Raw genomic sequence first — 23,166 nt, 5'->3', positions numbered from 1 at the left:
AGGAAATATCTCTCCCTCTCCCAACCATGCTTTTTCAGAGAAACCTGAAGAGATTCCCGCAGCTTTTCCCAGTTCTAACAGTAATTGTTGCTTTAATTTTGCATGCCTGGAGGCAATGACCCACCCTCTTGAAGCTTTTAATTCCCTAGCACCTGGAGGCAAAGTGGGGAAGAGGAATCCAGGCCTGAGTTCAAAATCAAGTCTGATTCAAATTGCTCTGGTCCCTCCCCTCCTCTCCAGACCCCACCCTCTACTCCTCCTATGGCCAAGCCCATTGCTTCCCCTGCCTGGGAAGTCCAGAGATCTGATGCGCATGCTCAACTTTCTCTAACTACATTTGCAGCTTCAGGCTCAGCCCTTCCCCAGCCTGGCTGTGCTTCTGAAACAACCTTAGAAAACCCTTTAAATTCCAGATATGCTTGTTTTGTTCATAATTTTGCTAACCTGCTTTTTGTCTTTAATTAGTAATCTTATAAAGCATTTGTATGGTGAAAAGACTGACAGACAATATAGAGGGGTTAAAGAAGAAAAATTTAAGTTGAATAAGAATGACAATCATCAACATAGTTCAAGACTCTGCTTCTTTTGCCATGGAAGGATATATATTTTACAGAAATGTAGAAGTAAGCAGCAAGGTATTGATATGAGTATTGGGGATTTTAGATATCGGAATCAAAAGTGTTCTAAATTCACTCAGATTATTAATAGTATCAGTTCAGAGGTTACATAGGATTTCTATGCTATTACATATACATTTTGAAATTAATGGTATGGGTTTATTTTCATAGAGATTTTCATGCTTTTGAGATTGTGTCTTATACTTAGTTTCTAAAACAAGGAGAATATTTGTAAAAGCTTTTTATAGTCATGTGATCAAGTTTATATTTTATAATACTCTTATTGATATTAAGTTCATATTCATTTAGATTTCCTTAGTTTGAATTTCACTGTATTTTATTGTTCCATGTGTATTTTCTTCTATTCATTTTTCTATCTAATTTTGAAACATTGCAAGATGGTTTTGATTTTATTATACAATGTTAATTCTAGGAGTATTGTGCTCCCATATTCTGAGTTATTTGTTTTTGCTATTTTTTCTCAACTGATTATTTGATCAAACTCTTTAAAGCATTTCCCTGGCAAATTGTTTGCCATGGCAAGTGTAAATTGATTCTAGAAGTATTATTTTTGATAAGCATATTCCAAAAAAAAAAAAAAAGAGGGGAACATTTGTAAAAGTTTTCTTTTTTAAAAAAAAAGTTCTTTGAGATTCTGTTAAGGGCTAAAATTCTAGCTAAACTGTCTAAAATATCTAATGAGTGGTCGCCAATAAATTATAAGCTTTAGCAAGAGTTAGACTTTTAAGCATTTATTAAGGAGAATAAGAATTTGGTAAAGAGAGAGAGAAAGGCCTAGATTTCTATCTATTAAAGGGAGAGCACATTTTTAGCTCCCTTCTCCGCCAGCGTCCTCAGGAAAGAGCCCCAGAGTCCGCGCCAGTCTCTTCCTTCCTCCTCCCACTAGTCCGTGTCACTTCCTCCCGCCAAAGAAAAGACTCCTGGTCTTGCCCTCAAAGACCTTCCCTTCATGGGCAGAACTCTTCTACAGTAAGTATCCAGCAGGTGGCGTTATTCCAATTGTTACAGTATTGAGACTTGAATATATGCTGTGCCACTTCATATCTATATGACCTTATACAAGTCAATTCTTTTGATTGATTTTCTAGATAATATTATTAATTTTAATATTATCATATTAATAGTAATAATTGCTAGCATTTACATTTTATTTTAATGTTTGGGAAACACTTTGTAAATATATTCTCATTTGATTTTCATAACAACCCTGGTGGGGTAGATACTATTGTAATATTAATTTTACAGATAGAGGAACTGAAGGTGAAAAAGGTAATGACACTTGAGCAGGGTCACACAAATCATAAGTGTCTGGAAAAGAATTTGAACTCAAATATTTCTAACACCAAGTCTGCCATCTGAAAAATAAAGGACTGTACTAGGTTATCTCAAAGGTTCCTTTTAGCTCAAAATCATGTAATATGAAGAAACTCTAATGATAACAATTACATATGAAAAGACCTCATTTTAACAGATGCTAATAATCTTCTCCAAAATGTGTTATAATGAATGATAGAAACTGGAACTATGCTACAGTGATAGTGGGAACTCCCAGGCAAGGAAACTCATGCTTTCCTCTCCTTTTCTACCATTTAGAACCTTACAGCATGACCTAGTACACTAAGAAGGTAAGTACCTTACCAAAAGTTACTCAACCATTAAGTATCATATATGGAACTCAAACCTATGTCTTCTCAGTTTCATTCCCCAGCTCTCTATTCACTGTGTCATGCTGCTTCATTATGTCACTCTGCCTTTTTACTAAGATTATAAATTATATATTCACCTCTTATTATCCCTCTCCCTAGCCCTAACACTATCTAGAACAGTACTTGATACATAATGAACTTGCCAAATCAAACTGAATAAATGATGCATTCACATCATCAATTTAGGATCACATACATATCTGACAGAACCCAAAAAGTTTAAGTTGCTCACCCACTTTCAGTAATGTCTTTTTGAATACATGGTGTATGTGTTGTTCTTTTGCTAAGTTTGCAAGGTTCTTGTCACCAGATGTCTTTCAGATGAAATATTTAGTCCATATGATTCAATGCAATAGTATAGTTTATTCCAAGACTGATATTTACTGGGGAATGTTGGTTCCACTGCTCATGTCCCATTTAGGTGATCCTGAGAAACTGAGGCTGATAGAAATGCCTTGACTTTTGCTATAGTTCTTTTTCCATCATGGAGTCTTGGGATGAAGCTGCCAAACTAGGCCATACAATTTGTTGATACAAGAAATCACTAGTAGAGATGACTTCTAGGAGTTAAACAGATTGAAAGACTGAACAGTTAATTTGATATTGTTTTCCTTTTGCTCCCCTAAGCCTCATTCTATAGGATTCCTCCCCTCTCTAGTAATATTATTGGACTTTAATGGCAGCTACATTTAAAAGGAAGCAACTTTACAAATGAGAGAAACAAATGAATATCAAAAGGATCTGGTTTACTCTGGTTTGCACCACATAAAGGGACCAAATAACTATGGAAATAGAGAAGTATTATGACAAGCTATGAATTTCTATTGAAAATAAAGGATAACGATTGCAATATTTTTGTCAAGTTGATGGTTTAGCTAACTTGGAATGAATTGCTATACTATTTTTCCTCATTCAGAATAAATACAATATGCTTTTTATGTCAACACCATACAGGAGCACTTAATTTTCTTTTATTGTCATTGCTATTCTAAGTTTGGGAGATTTTGAACATGGAGTTGGCTACTAATCTGAGACAAGGTAATAATGTAAAAGATCCTTTTACTGAAGGATATGATCATTTCTGGGATGACTGAATAATTCCTAACTTGTCCTCTGGTACCTATGACTGAAGGCATTGTACTGAACATGATTAACACCTGAGTCAGGAGGAACTCCTCATTCTGTGATCTGTAGGATGCAAAGGGGGAAAAGCTATACTACTTTTGGGGAGCTCTTAGCTTTGGGGACTTTTCTGGCTCTTCCTCTCCCTCAGCCTTTCAGCAGTAGAAGTAGAGAAAGTCTCTTTTCTCTCCCCTCCACCCAACAGCAATGGTCATTACAGGTATCAGGAAATAGGAACATGTTCTTTCCTGGGTGAGCTCAAGTCCTTGTGACCTTCCTATCCTTGTTTCCTTTCCTATGCACAGTCCAGTGATTACCAGCCCTGGGCAATGGACATATTCCAACCTTGCTGGTAAATAAATTATCAGAGAGTTTCAGAGTTCAGTGTTAGCCAATTAGAGGGAAGATGACTTCTTGAGATGAAAAAGGCTACTGTGATATCATCCTCAAGCTGATCAACAAAGAAAGGTCCATAACAAGCCCTAGCTGGAAAGGAGATGTAAAACTTATGAATTGCTTAGATGATGTAGGGCTAAGGTGTGATGTTTAAAATCTAAATCGTGGTCCTGAAGCTTCAGCACCAGTCTTTGGGCATTAAACATTTATTAAAGCATAGAGGTATTCACAAGGAGTTCAGAAAGATAAGAAAAAGAAGTCCTACCTAGCCTAGAGTTCCAGCCTGGTTGGGTTCTTCCTGAAGTCCTCCTCCACGAGCCTGCTTTAATCAGGAACTCTCCAACAAGCTGATTGTGGAAGCTTTTTTATAGGTCTGGAACAGAGGTGGTCCTTACACACTGCTTCAAGCTGATTGGTTGCTGTCCTCCAAATCCATTGGTTTTGAAGGTGTTCTCAAGTTGAGTTCACAGTCTAGCTTCTGAGAACAATACCTTCTTAAGGGATAGTCAGGTGTGATTACAATCCAATTAACTTGAAGTAGGCTTAATCAGCAGACAATCACTCTCACTTGATTCAATCAGTCTAGATTAATCTCCAGGTGGGTCTTTGAGTATCTGCTAAATCCCATTAGTTCATCACAAAGGTAAATGTAAAAGTGATGCATCTGTTTTCAAGGTCCCTAACTCATTAACTTTCAATATACATAATAGGTTATTTGAGTAATTTAAGTTTTTTTTATGCTAATGCATATTTGTGGGTCATCCTTGTCTTAAGCTCTCTTTAGTGAAGGAAATATATAGCTGTCCAATGCCTGAAATCTATATTGTATAGGTAATAACTGCCAGAAGAGACTTATTACCCACATTTTGAGAAGCCCCTAGAAATGAAGAACATCGAAAAATTATTTTTGAGAAAATTAGCATGAGTTTATCCAGGCAGGCACCAATGAATCAGCAAGAAAAGACTGATCCTCTTCTTTGGTGATAACCAACTTCTAATATGAATATAGGCAAATGTGGGCCTCAAAACCCCTTTCTTTGATGGGATAAGGTGGTCAGAAACATAAATACCTAAAATTGAAGTTATGCTGTAGAAAAATGCATTAAAATGTAGAGTAATATGTTATCTGGAGCACAGTTTAGAGCACGAATGGTCCTCATTTCTTGCTAATCTGGGAGGAGAAATAAAAAATAAAATTGTTATTTCAACTAAACCCTAAAGAATGAGTAATGTTTTAAATAGAAAAAATTGGGTGAGGGAACTTGGTAGTGATTATTTACATAGAGAATAATGATCAAAAACATTTGTTAAGGAAAGTGCAGACTGTGCACAAAGAATTAGGTAGCCTAATTTTGCTAGAATGTAGTTTGTATCAAGAGAAAAAGAATGATAAGTTAGAAATATACTTGAAGATAATTTATATATTCTTGAATGCCAGACTAACAAATTTATACTGTATACTATTGGAAATAGGAGACCCTTTAAGATTTATGGGCAAGAGAAAGCTGTAATCAGAATTATTGTGCATTTGGATTATTAATATTTCAGTGGATAAATTGGAGCAAAGGGAAGTTGGAAGTAAGTTGGAACTAGTGAGCAAGTTATTGCAACAGCCTAGGTGAGAGTTTATGAATGCTTAAACTGCAATGGTAAAAGTAAGAATAAAAAGCAAAAGAATGCAAGTTAGACATTGAGCCATTACTAACTGTATCATAATGAACAAATCTGCTAACTTCTCAGAGGGTCTGCTGCATTATCTATAAAATGGGAATTACAATAATTATGCAAGTATCACATGGGTGAGATGTGAAAAAAGAACTTTCCTTTCATGTGTTTTGTAAATATGAATTATCATTGTAAGACATAGTAACTTCATGTGAAGTGGCAAAAATAGAGGAAAATGTAAAAACACAAATTAATTCATTAATTGTCTAACCAAGTGAAGACATACCTTTGTTAACCTAATTGTTTTAAAAGAAAGACAATGTAACTACCTGTCCTACTAAGTCCTTTTCAAAAGCTCTCTTTATTCATGGATACTATCTCTGCCACAAACCTATATGTTGACAAAGGTAAAGACATAGACTTTCAGTTTACTCGAATTACTTCTTGAAGTTATAGGTGCAGGTGATGATATGCAGTTTATATGGAATCTATTGCTAATTTGTCTTCATTAATTGAGAATAATAGTCACAATCTTGGAGAATCATATTCAGTAAACCACTCAATTCCTCTATAATCATTCCTTTCAAGGGTTCTCCTGTCCACAAGTCGGTCAACAATTTGGAACAATCAAGGAAACCTCTTGTTTCTCTCAGATAAATGATTATCCCAGTTGCTTTAGGACATTAGGAAAGAGATTGCTAAAATGAGATGGATCATTCAAAGGCCTGTTTTTGTCTCATCATTATTCTAATTACTTCAAGAATTCTTCTTCCATTGGTCAGGAAGAGGGAGATAGGACATTGTTTCCAAATTAATGATTCTTTAAAAAGAAACTGATATGAGTTTTTCTTTATTATTAGTTCAAAGACTTCAGATTAGAATATATTTCAAGAAATTTTCCAAGAAAACTGCCCAGATATCCTAGAACCAGACAGTAAAATAATCCACAAATCACCTCTTGAAAGAGATCCCAAAATTAAGGTTCTTAGGAATATTATAGCCAAATCCCAGAGCTCTCACATCAAGGAGAAAATATTATAATCACCAAGAAAGAAAAAATTCAAGTATTGCAGATCCACAGTCAGGATAACACAAGATCTAGTAACTTCAATATTAAAGGAATGGAGGGCTTGGAATAGGAAATTCCAGAGGGCAAAAGAGCTAGGATTACAACCAAAATTCACCTACCCACCAATAATGAGTATAATCCTTCAATAGAATAATGGATATTTAATGAAATCATGGACTTTCAAAAGTTCTTGATGAAAGCACTAGGGCTGAAGAGAAAATTTGACTTTCAAATACAAGACTCAAAGGAAGCAAAAAGTAAATGGGAAAGGGAAATCATAAGGTATTTAATAAGGTAAAAGTGTTTACATTCCTATATTGGAAGATGATACTTGTAAGTCATAAGAACTTTTTTTCATTATTAGGGCAGTTAGAAAGAGTGTGTGTGTGTGTGTGTGTGTGTGTGTGTGTGTGTGTGTGTGTGCGCCCGCACGCGAGTGTTTATTTATATTTATAGGCATGTGTGAGTTGAATATCAAGGTAAGATATCTAAAATTTAAAAAGAAAGGAGTCAGATAGGAATACACTGGGAGAAAGGGAAAGGGAGAGGTAGAATAGTGTAAGTTATCTCACATAATACAGGCAAGAACAAAAACTTTTATAGTGGAAAGGAAGATGGGGAAGGGGAGGGGAGTGAGTGAACCTTACTATCATCAGAATTGGCTCAAAGAGCCAATACACTTAATTATATAGAAATTAATCTTATCTTGCAGGAAAGTAGGAGGGGAAAGGGGTAAGAGAAGGGGGAGGAAGGTTGATAGAAAAAGGCAGATTGGGAGAATGGTTGGTCAGAAGCAAACCATTTTTGAGGAGGGAAAGGGTGAAAGAAGAGAGAGAATAGAATAAATTGGAGGAGGAATAAAATGGAGGGAAATAGCAACAGTAAATGAAAAAAAATTAAGCAAGTTTCTTTTATAAAGGCCTCATTTCTCAAAAATATAGAGAACTGAGTCAAGTTTATAAAAAAAAGGAGCCATTCCCCAATTGATTAATGATCACAAGACATGAACAGTTTTCAGATGAAATAAGCAAAGCTATCTATAACCATATAAAAATGCCTTAACTCACTTTTGATTAGAGAGATGCAAATCAAAACAAAAGTACTACTACCTCATACTTACTGGATTGGCTAATAGGACAGAAGAGGAAAATAAAAAATATTGGAGGAAATGTGGGAAAATGAGACATTAATACACTTTTAGTAGAATTTTGAACTGATTCAACCATTCTGTAGAGAAATTTGGAACTATGCCCAAATGCTTATTAAACATGTATACTCGTTGACCTAGTAATACCACTATTAGATCTATATCCAAAAATATTTTTAAAAATTAAAGGACCTATATCTACAAAGATATGTATAGCAGTTCTTTTCTGGTGGCAAAGGTTTGGAAATTGAGGGGATGCCCATCAACTGAGGTATGGCTGAAAAATTTGTGGTATGTGATTTTCATAGAATACTATTGTGCTATAAGAAATGATGAGTTGGATGCTCTCAGAAAAAATCTGGACTTACATGAGCTGATGTGAAGTGAAATGTACTGTGTTCAAAGTAATAGCAATACTGTAAGATGATCAGCTGTGAATGACTTAGCTATTCTCCGAAGACAATGATCTAAGACAAATCTGAAGGATTTATGATGGAAAATGTTATACATCCTCAGAGAAATAACTGATGGTGTCTGAATACAGATTGAAGCATACTTAAAATAGTTTTCTTTATTTTTCTTGAGGTTTTCTTTGGTCTATGTTTTCTTTAACAACATTACTAATATGGAAACATTTTGCATGACTATACATATATAACCTATATAGAATTGCTTGCCTTCTCAATGAGCAAGATATGGGAAGGGAGGGAGTGAGGGAGGAAGAGAATTTAGAACTCAAGTTTTTAAAATGAATGTTAAAATTGCTTTTATATGTAATTGGGGAAAAATAAAATACTAAATACATTCCAAAGAAAAAGAAAAAAATAGTTCTTATCACAATGCCTAGTATACGGAATATACTATATATTATTCTTTTCCCTTTTCCCATATAAATTTAAGCCCTAAGGGACTATGGATCTTTGTAGGTAATGTAGATTACCTCAACACCCTCTCCCCAACACACACACACCCTATGCAGTGGCCATTGCTAACATAGAAGCTGCACTGAATCTCCACTCATTAGCAGCTATTCTCTTCCCTTTCTGAGTAGCAATGATGTACATTAAATGATTTCCCTTTGTGGGCTATTACTTGTTTATCTCAACTCTCTTGCACTATATTTACAGTTGAGGACATTTGCAGATGAGTAAACTGAGGCAGATAGAAGTAAAGTGACTTGCCCAGGATCACATAGCATGTAAGCATGTATAGTCAAATTTGAATTCAGTTCTTCATGACTTAAGTCCCAGTGCTCTAGGAACCACACCACCTAATTGTATCTCATATTTCACCTCAATACATCAACACATAGTGTTTAGATAATTTCTTGATTTAGTTTATCTGGCTTGTAAGTAAAATCTACATAAAAAATTGACCAGTTGTTAAATTATATCCTAGAGTTTTGAAAAAACAAATAAAAATAAATCCATAACATGGAACATAAGTGAAGATACTCTGGTGAAGGTAATAAAGGCAATGATATTTATTGTTGCATATATCAAACATGAATGAATTGTTCCCCTTAGGGTGAATGTCCTTAACCTGAGGTCTGTGATTTTTTAAATTAAAATGTTTTGAAAAAAATATTTCAACATAATTGTTTTCATTTATAATCTGATTCATGTCTATTCCCAACATTTAACATAATGTCCAGAACATATTAAGTACCTAGTAAATTACTTGTTAATTTGATTTGACTTTTTAAAATTTTTATTCCTTTAAAATCATTGTTTTTAGAAGTGGTCTTTAGATTTCACTAGACTGGGAAAGGAATCTATGACACAAAAATAATCCATACTTAAAACATCAATGAACTTAAATTAATCATGGATAGCTCCTAGTATAAGTGATTTAAATAAGTGAAAAGCTATGAGTGTAAGCAATAAATGCCTTCAAACATCAGTGTAGCCTAGAAATTAAAAAATAAAAATATTCATTGGATGCTGGCCTTAACCTGATCTACTAAAAGTTGAATCCAATATAAGTAATAAGCATACAGAAAATACAGAAGCGTCCCAGACATGCTTAGACAAATGTAACTCTTTTCACTACATTAAGAGTTTCACTCTATTCCTGTGGACTACTGATTTCAGTGTGGGGCATTTAAGAAATAAATGTAACTCCATTATCTCAAGCCTCTTGTCCAGATAAACTGTATGCCTTTATCCTTCTCCTCTTTTGCCTCCTCTTCTTCCTCCTCCTTCTTTTAACTGAACACATGAATTAGAAGCAGAATTTTCATACTTTTCAGCAAGATGTTTAATCAGGATTAAAATAATTAGAAAAGGAACATAGTAAGCACTTCCTATACCCACATTTGAGTGATTTGGTTCTCTTCCCTAAGCTGGTAGTGGAGAAAACCCTGCAGACATACTTCTTGGATAAAGTCATGTTCCTGAGCGTAGAAATGATCTCTTACATTGATAGAGGGGGTACAGAAGATTTAATCATACAGAATCTCTGATGTCATTATTGACTGTCAATTGATGTCTTTTTTAAAACAAATGTTTATTTATATGTTTTATTTATTCAATGCTTAAACCTCTCTGTAGCCTTTCTTTCTTACACCCAATAAAGCTACCCCATAGAAGAACAATCTTTTAATGAAAAGAAGGAAAAGAAGGAAAAGAAAAAAATAGGAAGATTGATCAATACATTGTAAAAAATCTGAAAATGTATGCAATGTTCCACACCAATGAAACTCCCACATCTGTAAAGAATTTAGATGTCTTTTCATTTAATCTATTATTTCCATTCACAGCAATAGTTTCTCCTTCTTTCTGTTCCTTCATTGTATGGCCAGCAGCCAGAAAGTAAGAAGAGTAACTAATATCTCCCTCAACCCAGTCAGAAACTGTAACAGGCATTACTATAAATTCTTCATCTAGTAGATTCTTCTTTCTTCTCAGAAGCCTTACATCTTCAATCACAATTTTTTCTCACTGACTGACTTTCTTTTTTGTCCAGACATTTATTTTCACAAGAAAAATAGAAGTTCTGATAGCTAACAATATGGAAATGAGATTCATATATATGACTTTTGCATATGTTTGGGGAAGAAACTGGAGGGTCTAAAAACAAAGGGAATTGGGGAGACAGAAAATATGGCAGAGGAGAAGGGGAATGCAAGGGAATGAAGCAAGAATTGTAATGACATTTCCATTTTAAAAAAATGTTTTTCCTGGTAGTTGTGCTAATACTGTCCAAATATGGGAATGAGTAAGCTAAATCACTTGAGTCTTATAACTAGAAATTGATGTCTATGAAAATTAAGAAAAAATTAGCCTATTCCTTAGGTTCAAAAATCACTTTCATAAATCAAAAGGAGCATAAATAGCAATTTTCTTGGGAAAAAATGGGTTCAGTTTAGTGGAATCTGAAAGCTCCATTCACATCAACAATTATAAAAGAGTCAAAAAGAGAATGAAGTTTTGGGCTGTAAGAGCAATAATTTTCAGGAATAAGGTGTTCTTTTGTTCCAGCTTCTGTCCTCTACTCTGGTCAGGCCACAACTGGAGAACTGAATTCAATTTGAGTTTTCAAGCTTTAGGAGGACATTGATGATTAAGATAGGGTCCAAAGGAGGAAAAGAGGAATAATGAAGCAACTCATGTCCATACTCTATAATAATTGATTGATGGTACAAGGAATATTTAGCCTAGAAAGAAGAAGATAGAGATGAGAGGGAAGTATTTCATTGTTGTCTTCAAGGCCTTGAAAATCAGTCATATAGAAAAAGATGTCATACATGTTCTGTTTTACTCCAGAGGGAAAAATTAGAAATTATGAGGGGGAGGTGCAAAGTGGAAAATTTAAGGTTAATGAAAGGAAATTTTTCCAAAAATTAGAATTCTCCAAATGTAGAATGGCCTACCTCTGTAGGACTTTAAGGAAATAGCAACTCTGAAATTCTGTGATTCTGCATGAAGAACTCAACTTATAAAGTAGATGTTTTTAATAGAATTTTATTTTCCAAAATATATGTAAAAACAAAATTTTAACATCAATTTTTAAAAAAACTTTGTGTTCCAACTTCTCTCCCCACCCTCCATTTGCACCCACCACCCATAAGAACTCAAGGAATTCAAAATATGTTATACATGAGTAGTCATGGAAAAATTCCCATATTAGCTACTTGTGAGAGAAAACAGTCAAAAAAACAAAACTTCAGATTAAGAAATTGTCAAAGAGGAAAAGAAAAAAAAATTTAAATGTGTTTCCATCTGTTTTCAGATACTATCAGTTCTTTCTCTGCAGATGGGATGCAATCTTCATAAGTCCTTCACGGTTATATTGGATCATTGCCTTGCTGAAAATAACCACATGCTTCCCAGCAGATCATCCCCCACTATTGCTGTTATTTTGTATACGGTACATTTCACTCTGCTTCAGTTCATGTAGGTCTTTCCAGATTTTTCTGATAGTATCCTGTTCATCATAACCTCTATATAGTACCTTAAGTTTGACAGAGAATTTTCTTCATAAAAGCCCAGCAAAGTAGGTACCATATGTTTTGCCATTATAATCAATCATCATACTATTTCCCTTCATCCCACTCCATTCCCATGACATTTACTCTCTCTTCTTTTTACCTGTTCCTCCTCAGAAGTGTTTTACTTCTGACTATCCTCTTGCTCACTCTGCACTCCCTTTTTTCACTCTTCCTTCCTTATCTTCTCCCCCTCCTGTTTTCATGCAGGGTTAAATAGATTGCTCCTCCCAATTGGGTATGAAGGCTATCCCCTCCATGAGCCCACTCCAATGAGATCAGGGTCCCTGAGCTAATTCTTTGTTCTAAATTGTTCTTCCTCCCTCCCTCCTCAACCCTCCCTATGAGATCAATCAATTCAATATGTCATACTGGTGCAGTAATGCAGAACATCTTCATCTTCCTTGAAAGTGTTTTGCTTTTTACTGCTCTCTCTCCCATTCTGCCCTTTCCTCCTTCCCCTCTTTCTCCCTCCCCCCTCCCTCAGGGCAAAAATATATTGCTATACCTCCTTGAGTATGTATGTTAGTCCTTCTTTGAGCTAATTCTGATGATATTAAAGTTCACTCACTCCCCAACTCCTTCCCCCTCTTCGACTCTCCTCCATAAGCTTTTTTCTTGTTTCCTCTATGTGAACTACCTCTCCCTAGACCATCTCTTCCCTTCTCCCTCCCCCAGTTTATTCCTTCTACACCTCAAACTTATTTTAATGATGTCATCATGAATTAGTTAGGTGCCACAGTGGACAAAGCACCAGCCCTGGACCCAGGAGGCCCCAAGCCCAAATCCAGCCCCAGGCATAAAATACCCCACCCTGTCTGCCCTACAAAGAACAAAACATAAATGCTTTACAGATATAATCCCTTCATATTCAGTTCAGCCCTGTTTTCTGTGAATTGCTTACTGAGATAGTTCTAATGATTTCAAAGTATAATCTTCCCATATAGGAATGTTAACAGTTTGATCTTTTAATATCCCTCACGAAGTCTTTTTCCTGTTTACCTTTTTATGCTTCTCCAGGGTCTTGTATTTGAAAGCCAAATTTTCTATTCAGTTCACGTCTTTTCATCACAAATTCTTGAAAGACCTCTTTCTCATTGAAATCCCATTTTTGCCTCTGAAAGATTATACTCAGTTTTGCTGGGTACGTGACTTTTGGCTGAAGGCCCAGTTCCTTTTCACTCTGAAATATCATATTCCATGCCGTTCAGTCCTTTAATGTAGAAGTTACTAGATCTTGCTTTATCCATATTGGAGCTCCACAGTATTTGAATTCCTTGTTGCTAGCTGCTTGCAGTATTTTCTCCTTGACCTGGGAGTTCTGGAATTTGGCTATAATATTCCTGGAGGTTTGCCTTTTGGGATCTCTTTCAGGAGGTGATCAGTGGATTCTTTTAATTTCTATTTTAGCTTTTGCTTCTAGAATATAAGGGCAATTTTCCCTCACAATCTCTTGGAGGATGTTGTCTAAGCTTTTGTTTTGGTCATGGTTTTCAGATAGTCCAATGATTTTCAAATTATCTCTCCTAGATTTATTTTCCAGGTCAGCTGTTTTTCCAAGGAGATATTTCACATTGCCCTCTATTTTTTCATTCAATTGGATTGGCATACTGTGTCTTGGTTTTTCATAAGGTCACTAGCTTCCTAATTCTTAGGCAGTTATTTTCATCAGATAGTTTTTTAATCTCCTTTTCCATTTGGCTTTTCAAACGGTTGACTTTTTTCTCATGACTCTCCTGCTTTGCTCTCATTTCCATTTCCATTCTTTCCTCCTTTTCTCTACATCTTCTTTCTATTTCTTCTACTTTCTCTTCAAAGTCCCTTTTGAGAGCTTCCATGGCCTAAGACCAGTTCATTTTTCTTGAAAGCGTTGGATGTTGGAGCTTTGACCCTGTTATTATCTTCTTCTTCTGAGGTTGTATTGTGGTCTACCTTACCCCCAAAGAAGTTTTCGATGGTCTTCTTCTTTCTCTGCCTACTCATCCTGGCTTACTATTCCTTGGCTTTTAACTCTTTCTTAAAGTGTGGCACTGCTTCCAGGACACTGTTCAAGCTACAACGTGGCCCCAGGTGATGGTTGGGCTTCTTCTCAGCTTGCCTGGCCTTGCTTTCATTTGATTTTAAACTCTCCACCTGGGGTTGGGGGTGGGGCTGCTTCTCGGCTCTGCTCCTGTTCTCAGCTTCAGAGGGTCCCAGGTGTTTGGGGTTGAGGTGGGGCAGGTTTTAATATTACCTGGCCTGTTCTCAGGTCCGGAGATAACCTGAGGCCTATTTACTAAGAAACCAACCAGCAAAGCTTTCTGTGGTGTGGTTCTCAGCTTCCAATGAGACTGCTCTCCTGCTCCCATCCACCACCTGGGCCTTCAACTGCTCAGGATTTCTTCCTGGTTGCCCGCTGGGGTGGGACAGTCGAATCCTTCCCACCACTCCACTGGTACCCCTGCAGTTACCCCCCAGGCCAGCCGTTCAGCCCAACTATGTGCTTGGTTCTAGAAGATGCTTGTGCTGCAGCCTATTCAGAGGCACTGTGGCAAATTCTTCGGGCTGGTGTCTGGTGTGTCAGCCTGATTGCAGGGTTATGCTTTATTTGTGACCCAGCAGGGGCCCCTGAAAATTATCTATAGCTGGAGAAAACTCTCAGCCAGTTTTTTTGTGTGTTTTTCTGCCCCAAGGGTTATTTTATTGCTATTTGGGGGGTGATTGTATCAGGAGCCCTGTGCATTTAATGTCTTTCCACGCCATCTTGGCCAGTAGATGTTTTTTTAATGGATGATTGACTATTCTGGGGAAAACAAGGTTCATTACTTCATTTTTTTTTCAAGGCAATGAGGGTTAAGTGACTTGCGCAGGGTCATACAGCTAGTAAGTTTCAAATGTTTGAGATCAGATTTGAACTCGGGTCCTCCTGACTCCAGGGCTAGTGCTTTATCCACTGCACCATCTAGCTGCCCCCAATTCATTTCTTTATAAAATGATTTACCACATGGCCCCTTTATAACAAACTCCTCGACATTTAAAACTAGAAAATTTACCAAAAATGTGTATTTATACCTACCTTGATACATTTTCATTTTATTTGATTCAAATGTAAATACTCTGGTTGTTTTGTTTTTTGGACCATTGTTTACAAGGCTGATTTATTTTAATGCCCCATATGCTTATAAACTCCCAGAGATTTCTTCAGGGTAGCATATGTTGAATTTCTTAAGTATAGCAGCTGTAGGTGTTTATATTTTTCTTCAGTTGCTTTTCAGTTATGTCCAAATCTTTATGACCCCCATTTGGGGTTTTCCTGGCAAAGATACTGGAGTGGTTTGCTATTTCATTCTCCAGTTCATTTTACAGATGAGAAAACTAACACAAATAGGGTTAAGTGACTTGCCCAGGGTCACATAGCTAGCAAGTGTCTGAGGACACACTTGATCTCAGGTCTTCCTGACTCCAGGTCAAACATTTTATCCACTGTTGTCTGCTAATGATCATATTCTATAAAACATGTTATTTTCTAGCTAAATCCAGTTCCCTTCTTGACTCTCTTCTTCCTCTTTCCCAAGACCAATGCTGTTATCCTCTCAGTTATTGCAACTGTTTTAAATTTTCTGATTTTGATTTATATGAGCCAAGAGAGTGACCCTCCCTTTGCTTCCTCTATCTCCAAATAATCTAACATTTTACCTGGCCTCCATATTTTTGCCAGTCCTTATTACTAAATTCTAAGGACAAAATATATGTGTATAAATGTGTGTGTGGATACAAAAATGTATATGTTGCAAGTTGGATGTGCTTAGTTAACTTTACTTTTTAGATCATGTGTTTTTCTCTTATTCTTATTTCTTGGATTTTTATTTTGGTTAATGACATATGAAATCCTACTGGATAACCTGCAAAAGTCATTATGCTCATGGAAATGCCTCCTTAAGTTGTTATTCCCTGTCCCAGATATACTATAAATAGAACATAATAACTATAGCTTTCTAAATTCAAACAGAAATTCATTGCAATGCTAAGGGACCTAATATATACACACCAAGGATAATTTGGTGTGTAGCTAGATAGTTCTTGAATGACAATGAAATTATAATTTTTAAAAATTGATCATATTCCACTTGTGTAACAGACATTTTTAAAGAGTACTAACATATTCACCAGCGTACACTTTAACCAAGGATATTACAATAAAACAATCTCTAAAATCCCTAATATGAAATAGAGTACACTACATTTAGACATTCAATATGAGGCAAGGAATATTATTAATATGGTACAAAATGCATTTCTGGCAATTATTTTACATTTTTGCAATGCATTATATGTTTGCGGTATAAAAATACTTACAAAAATTCAATTCAGGTCAATATGAACTATTCTATTTAATGAAACAAAAAATGAAGATTGATGACAGCACTAAATGAAAGACTTCCTTTTTTGGTAACTTGAACTTTCATCTTTTCTTTTTTCTTCCCTTTATTCTCTCCCTGCCCTCCATGCCCTCTCTTCCGCCCTCCCTTCCCATCCCACCTCCCAACTCTTTGACCTCTTCTCCCTTTTTAAATACCATTTTCTCTCCCCACCCTCCTGTTCCTCTCTATCTACCTCTAAAAAAAGCTGATCTTTTAAAAATTATTCCTCATTGAGTGGATTGGTAAAAATTAGTTTTACCTTTTTACTTCTTTCAAATTAGCTTAATCTGTATGACTTCTCTTCATTACCTTGCAGCATTAACTTTGGGGAGAAAATTGTCCCCATGAGATAGAAGACATTCCACTCAACATGGCCTGTGCTCAGGAAATGTACAATAATTATAATATCAATATAATCAGGATAATCATATTCTGCATTTCTACACATTTGATTTCATCAGTACTGGAAATTTCTGGTTAGGAACCTTCCTGCACCCAAACTGTTGAACACATGTTCTTCAACTCATAGTTTTAAATTTCTTGGGACACTGAGCATTTGAGTGAGTTACTCTTGGTCAAATAGAAAGCATGAGTCAAGGCAGCACATAGAACAATGTCTTCCTGGTTTCAAGGCCAGCTTTCCATCTACTACATTTCTACAATGATTCATAAAATTATTTGAAATCTATGTATTAACTATGTAGTGTGGGCAATAATAATGGCCACATATTTGTCATAGCATGGTGCAAATTTACAGTGTTTTCTTCAAGATTATCTTGTGGTTACATAGTACACATATTAATATTTTCCATTTTATCATGAAGATATTGAAACTCAGAAGGTTCTAATGATTTCCCCAAGGTCATATAGTGAATGTTAGAACCCAGGTTCTTTGACTTCAAGTTTATGTCTAAATTTACTATAGTACCACACTCCTTATAGCAATTATGTAGAATATAGCCTGCAGAGTTGTACTTGGAGTCAGGAAGACCTGAGTTCACTTTCTACTTCATTTACCAGCTTTGTACTTTGAGCTAGCCCCTTAATCTTCATTTGTCCTAATTTCCTCAACTGTAAAAGAACAATAATAATAGTACCAAACCTTCTTGGTTATTGTGAGGATTGATCAATCAATCGACCAATATTTAATTATTGTCGGGCACATGCTACCCTTTGGGGATTAAAAAAAAAGAGAGACAAAATAAAAGATAATTCTTTCCCTCAAGAAGCTTGCCATCTTATTGGTGAGACAATGCAAAGGAATATATGCAAAGCAAGCTATCTATAACATAAATAGGAAATAATTAACCAAGGAAAGGTTAAGGAGTCAATGGTGTTTATTTAGTAGGCAAGTGACATGATCACATTTGTACTTTTGGAAAATCACTTTAATGGCTGAATGAAGAATGTTTTGAAGTAGAGAGGGACTTGAGGCAGACAGACTACCAACAAGCTATTGTGAGTTGATTAGGAATTACACTAGATTTCAGGCTATGTCAAAGGAGAGAAGGGACATGTGTTTGACAGGTATTGTAGAGGCAAAAGTAACAGATTAGATTTGAAGGTTAAGGTGTAAGAGATAGTAAGGAGTTTAGAAGTACTCTTGTGTTTTGAGCCAGAGGGACTAGGAAGATAGTGTTGCCCTCTAAAATAATAGGTAAGAGGTGGTGGGAGGATTTAAGGGGAAATATAATGAGATCTGTTTTGCATACATTGTTTTTTCTGAAAAGCAGTTGGAGATGTAAAATTTGAGATAATCAGAGATTAGGGCAGGGTATGTAGATTTGAGGACTACCAGTACAAAGATAATAATTAAATGAAATTGAAATATATGTAAGCGATTTTTCAATGCACAGAGCACTATATACATTCTAGCTATTATTATTTTATGGCTACAGTGGGGAATTAAAAATAAAACTAGATTAGAATTCTGTTTTGCTTTGGATTGCCCAAAACATCATCCACACATTTGAATGGATGAAAGTCTAGACATACAGAACTAGCAGGAAGCATCAAGCTCATACAGTGTACTTTTTATAAGTCAAATTATTTTTAATTAATTAAAATCCATATTCTCTCCACTCTCCTCCTTCCCCATTGAGAATAAAAGTAAAACAATACCTTGGGAACAAACAGATGTAGTCAAGGAAAAAAACAAAACAAAACAAAAACACACATGTTTTCTGCTTGCCAATGTCCAAAAAAAAGTCTCAATCTCTATTCTGAGTCCATCACCTCTGTAGTACCAGGAGGTGAACATGTTTTGCAGTGAGTCCTCTGGAATGACAGTTTGTTGTTGCATTAACAAAAATTCCTAAAACTGTCTTTCTCACTCCCCATTTCCTATTGTCAACAGATATAGTGAAGGAAAATACATTTTCATATTGGCCATATCCAAAATTATATATGTGTATATAATTGCATGTGTTTCTCATTCTATACTCTGAATCCTTTAATCTTTTAGCATGTACCAATATTATTCCTCTAAAATTATGATTGATCCTTATTCTAATCAGAGTTCCTAATTTTTCCAAAGTTATTTGTCTTATCATATTATTGATTTTATAGAAATTATCCTTCTGGTTTCATACACTTCACTCTGCATCACTCTTTGCAGTTTCCTCTGGATTCATCTTTTTCATAATTTCTTACAGGGCAATAAATAATATTTGATCACATTTAAATACAATAATTTCTCCAGTCCTTTCCCAATTGTTGAGCACTCCCTCAGATTTCTATTTTTGCTTACTTAAAAAGAGCTATAAATGTTATTGTACATCCTGAATTAGAAAATTTATTTACTTATTTATTTTCTTTAGGATCAATCCCTTCCTTAATCTGTCCTTTAATTGCCTTCACCGATTTTCCTCCTATTTCCCTGTTGAATAAAATATATTTCTATATCCAACTCTTTGTGTGTATGTATGTATGTGTGTGTGTGTGTGTGTGTGTGTGTGTGTGTGTGTGTATCCTTTGACTATTTCAGAGGAGAGTGAGGTTGAATGGTCAGTCACTCCCTCTAACCCACTTCTTTTGGTTAGGTAAGTCTTTACTTGTATACACTTGTGAGATGGCTTCCTCCTGTCTTTTTTTTGCTTTCTCTTCTAGTATATTACTTTTTCTCTCTCCCTTCTTCCCTCCAGCTTATACAACATGAAGATAGATAACACATTTCCTTTGTGAATATGTTCTACTCATCCTAATGAGTGATTGGCATTTTGAAGGCAACTCGTCACAAGACCTTCACACTCATCCTGGTTTCTTGGATTGGGTGACCCTTCAATCTGGCATTCTATTGACACTTCTTCACCCTGGGACTGAAACATGACCTGGAGAATGACTAATAGCTGTAGATAGTCCACATGCAACTTTTTCCCATAATATGGATAATACTTTAAGTCAATACTTCCATTTGCGGGGGAAACTGTTAGCAGTACATTGTTTCCTTCCTTAACCACACATGCTATCCTGGGTGTTCCTTGGGGCCTTAATCTAATTATTCTATTCATTTTCACGAAAATACAAGGATTTCCTTCAGGATAACTATAAGAGGTATCATGCAATCCAGAGCAGGTTTCAAGGATCTCAAAAGGAAATCTACAAGCCCTTTTAGGAGAGGTCATCCTGTTCAAAAAGCATTCCATTACAACAGTGTGTGTGAAATTCTTGTCTTTTTCTTTCATATGCTCTTAAGAAATTGGTAATGGCGGAGATATAATTTTCATAGTTTGATGTTTTAGAGGAATTTATAGAAAACTCCAATGCACCATGTGGTTTTGGGACAATTGTGAGCCCTGAGCTGGAAATTTGGTACCGCTACTTTGGGATGTTATCACTCAGTGTCTGAAGCATGACCCACATGGTAAATGTGAAGAGAGCCACAAGGAAGCCATAGAATGCCAGGTAGAAGAGGAGGATCAGAATCCAGGTCTCCACTGTCTGCCCCAAGATCTAGCTGTTTCTTGAGATGTAGATGAAGCACTTTCACTTACCCAGAGTCTTTTTGAAAGGTTTCTTCTTGTCCTTGGGTAGCTGAGAGGTCCCTATGTCAGAGCACTGATACACACACACCCTGAGAGAGGGAAAGGTAGGGAGGGAGGGAAGACTCTAGCCAACCTCTCATCAATCTTTTTTCAAAGTCAGATGTTTTGCTATGAGATAACAGATTTTTCTTTATTTTTTCAGTCTTTTAATTTTGCTTTAAAATTTCTTGTCATCTCTTGGAGCCATTTGCTTCTACTTCCTCTAATTTAATGTCAGGAAGTCTGTTGCTTGAAGAAGATTTTATACCTCTTGATCTAAGTTTTTGATATTTTCCTATTTTTTTCTTTTATAACTATTGTTTATTTTCTATTTTCCCCCTCTAGTACTCTCAACTCATTGGTAAAAATGTTTTTAACACTTAAAAATCCCCAAACTTCTGCTTTAACTCCTCTAAAAAGTGTACTTAAATTTGTGTCTAAGCTATATTTTTTTTAGTCTTTTGTTTTAGATATTAGAGAAATTTTCTTCTTCTGAATATTTGTCTTGAATGTCCCTATCATTATAATTTTTTAAATTTTATTTCTTTTTTGTTTTATTTTATTTTATTCTATTTTACAATGGGATTCTTTTTTGTTGTTGTTTGCTCATTCTTCCATTCCACTTTCTGACTTCATACTTGATATTAGAGCCTGGCTTTGGAAATTTCTGGAGGGAAGAACTGAGATAGTCCTGTGGTAACTTTCTTGAGTTGATGAATATTGTATTATTCATGGCTTTCAGTGACATCCTGGGCTAGGGAAAATAAAGCTTCAGATGTTTGCAAATGGTCCTACTTAAGGCAAGTTCCTACTTGGTCAGAGCTATGCAAATTTCTAGCCTGGATGTGGGTTTAAGCAATACACCTATGGGGTTATCTCAGTTGGAGTTACAGTAAATTGTTGCTGGAATCAGTTATTATTAGCCAAATGGGAAACTCTGTTGGTTCAGAGTGGCAGAACTGAAAGAGCCCACTTGCTCTGCATTTCCTTCCCACAAGGTCTTTGAAAAGTAAAGAAAGGTTTTATTAAGCAGAGAAGAAGATCTAATATGATCATGGATACTATTCAGCCTAAAGTCCAAAAGGCTACTGGGAAACAGATTACAGATGTTTCTATACAATTTAAACAAAAGCAGGCAAGGAACTTGGAGGGAAAGGTGGGATTAGAAAGGAATTTGTCAGTGGGTTTCATTACCTAGTGGTGGTGGAGTGAGAAATTCCAGGGGTCAAGGATGTGGCCTTTGATACAAAAATCAGCATATCAGACTATGTCCTGATTGGGAAATTTAAAAAAATTCATTCTAGTGCAAAGAGTGGTTATGTGCCTTGGCAATGAGGTCCAAAGAACAGCACAGAGGGTGTCTAAACTTGTGAAGATCTCAGTTCCAACTTCTAGCCCACTCTAAATTAGGATATTAGGATAAATTAGGACATTAGAATACCTCAGAAGTTTCTACTTTGGGAAACAAAACCAAAGGAGGAAGTAAGGGACTATTAAAGTTTAGCTTGGCCAACTATATATCAGGACAGACACACCCAAGAATGGAGAGATAAATGTCTATAGCAGGAAAGTCAATTAGGCATGGCTACTACCTGACCTAGGAGACAGAGATAACTCCAGAGGTCAGGATGATGTAGGAGGCTTTAGAGTGGGCTAGAAGTTGGAACTGAGATCTTATTCTGCTCCTGGGATCAAAGCCCCTAAGCTACTATTTACTTCTTAATTTGTTCCTTGCTTACCACACATCACAATGCCCATGTCTGTTCCTTAGTCTGGAATGTCACCCAGTTATAGATCATCTCTTTAGTCCTGTATTGTATTTGTAACTCTGAACAAGGTGGTGAACAACACAGCTGCCAACTGGAATTTGTTCCTACACACTTCACAAGTTTAGACACTCTCTGTGCTGTTCTTTGGACCTCATTGCCAAGGCACATAACCACTCTTTGCACTAGAATGATTTTTTATAAAATTTCCCAATCAGGACATAGTCTGATATGCTTGTGGAAGGTGGGCTGAAGGTTTAATCGAGAAACTAAGACCAGAGTTCTTATCAACAGTAACCAAAGGGTAGGAGTTCTTACCAACAAACAATATCAACGGAAGTCTAAGGAAACAGTAGCCAAGGATTAATAATCCTGTATGACAGGCAACAGAAACTGTACCTAGAAACCTGATCTTAAAACAAAGAGATATCCTAAACAGAGAGATTGTTGGGGTATATCAAGTCTCAACAGGTTTTAGGAATATGTGCAGTAGGACAAAATGTGTCCTTAAGTTCACCTTATGAAATTTAGACCCCAAAAACACACCCCTACAGAAAAAGGTACCTGCCTTATGGGATGTTTTAGGACCCGAAGAATTCCAAAATAGCATATGAAACTCCCTATAAGAGGAGACTAAGATAATGAGGGAATAACGTACATTTTTCACTATAAATATAACCATTTTCATCTCCCTAACTGAGACACCTATCTAATTTGATGTTCTCCCCATGGATTCATGGTCTTTT

General features: G+C 35.9%; 1 pseudogene; it reads right to left on the bottom strand.

Annotated features, from left to right (window-relative positions):
* Positions 1 to 19,831: 19,831 nt before the first annotated feature.
* Positions 19,832 to 22,412, bottom strand: LOC122728860 (annotated as a pseudogene).
* Between the last annotated feature and the right edge of the window lie 754 nt (positions 22,413 to 23,166).

Source organism: Dromiciops gliroides, chromosome 5 (genome assembly GCF_019393635.1).
Source record: "Dromiciops gliroides isolate mDroGli1 chromosome 5, mDroGli1.pri, whole genome shotgun sequence".
NCBI lineage: Eukaryota > Metazoa > Chordata > Mammalia > Microbiotheria > Microbiotheriidae > Dromiciops > Dromiciops gliroides.
Note: the sequence above shows the minus strand (reverse complement) of the source record. Positions and strands in the feature narration are given on the sequence as shown.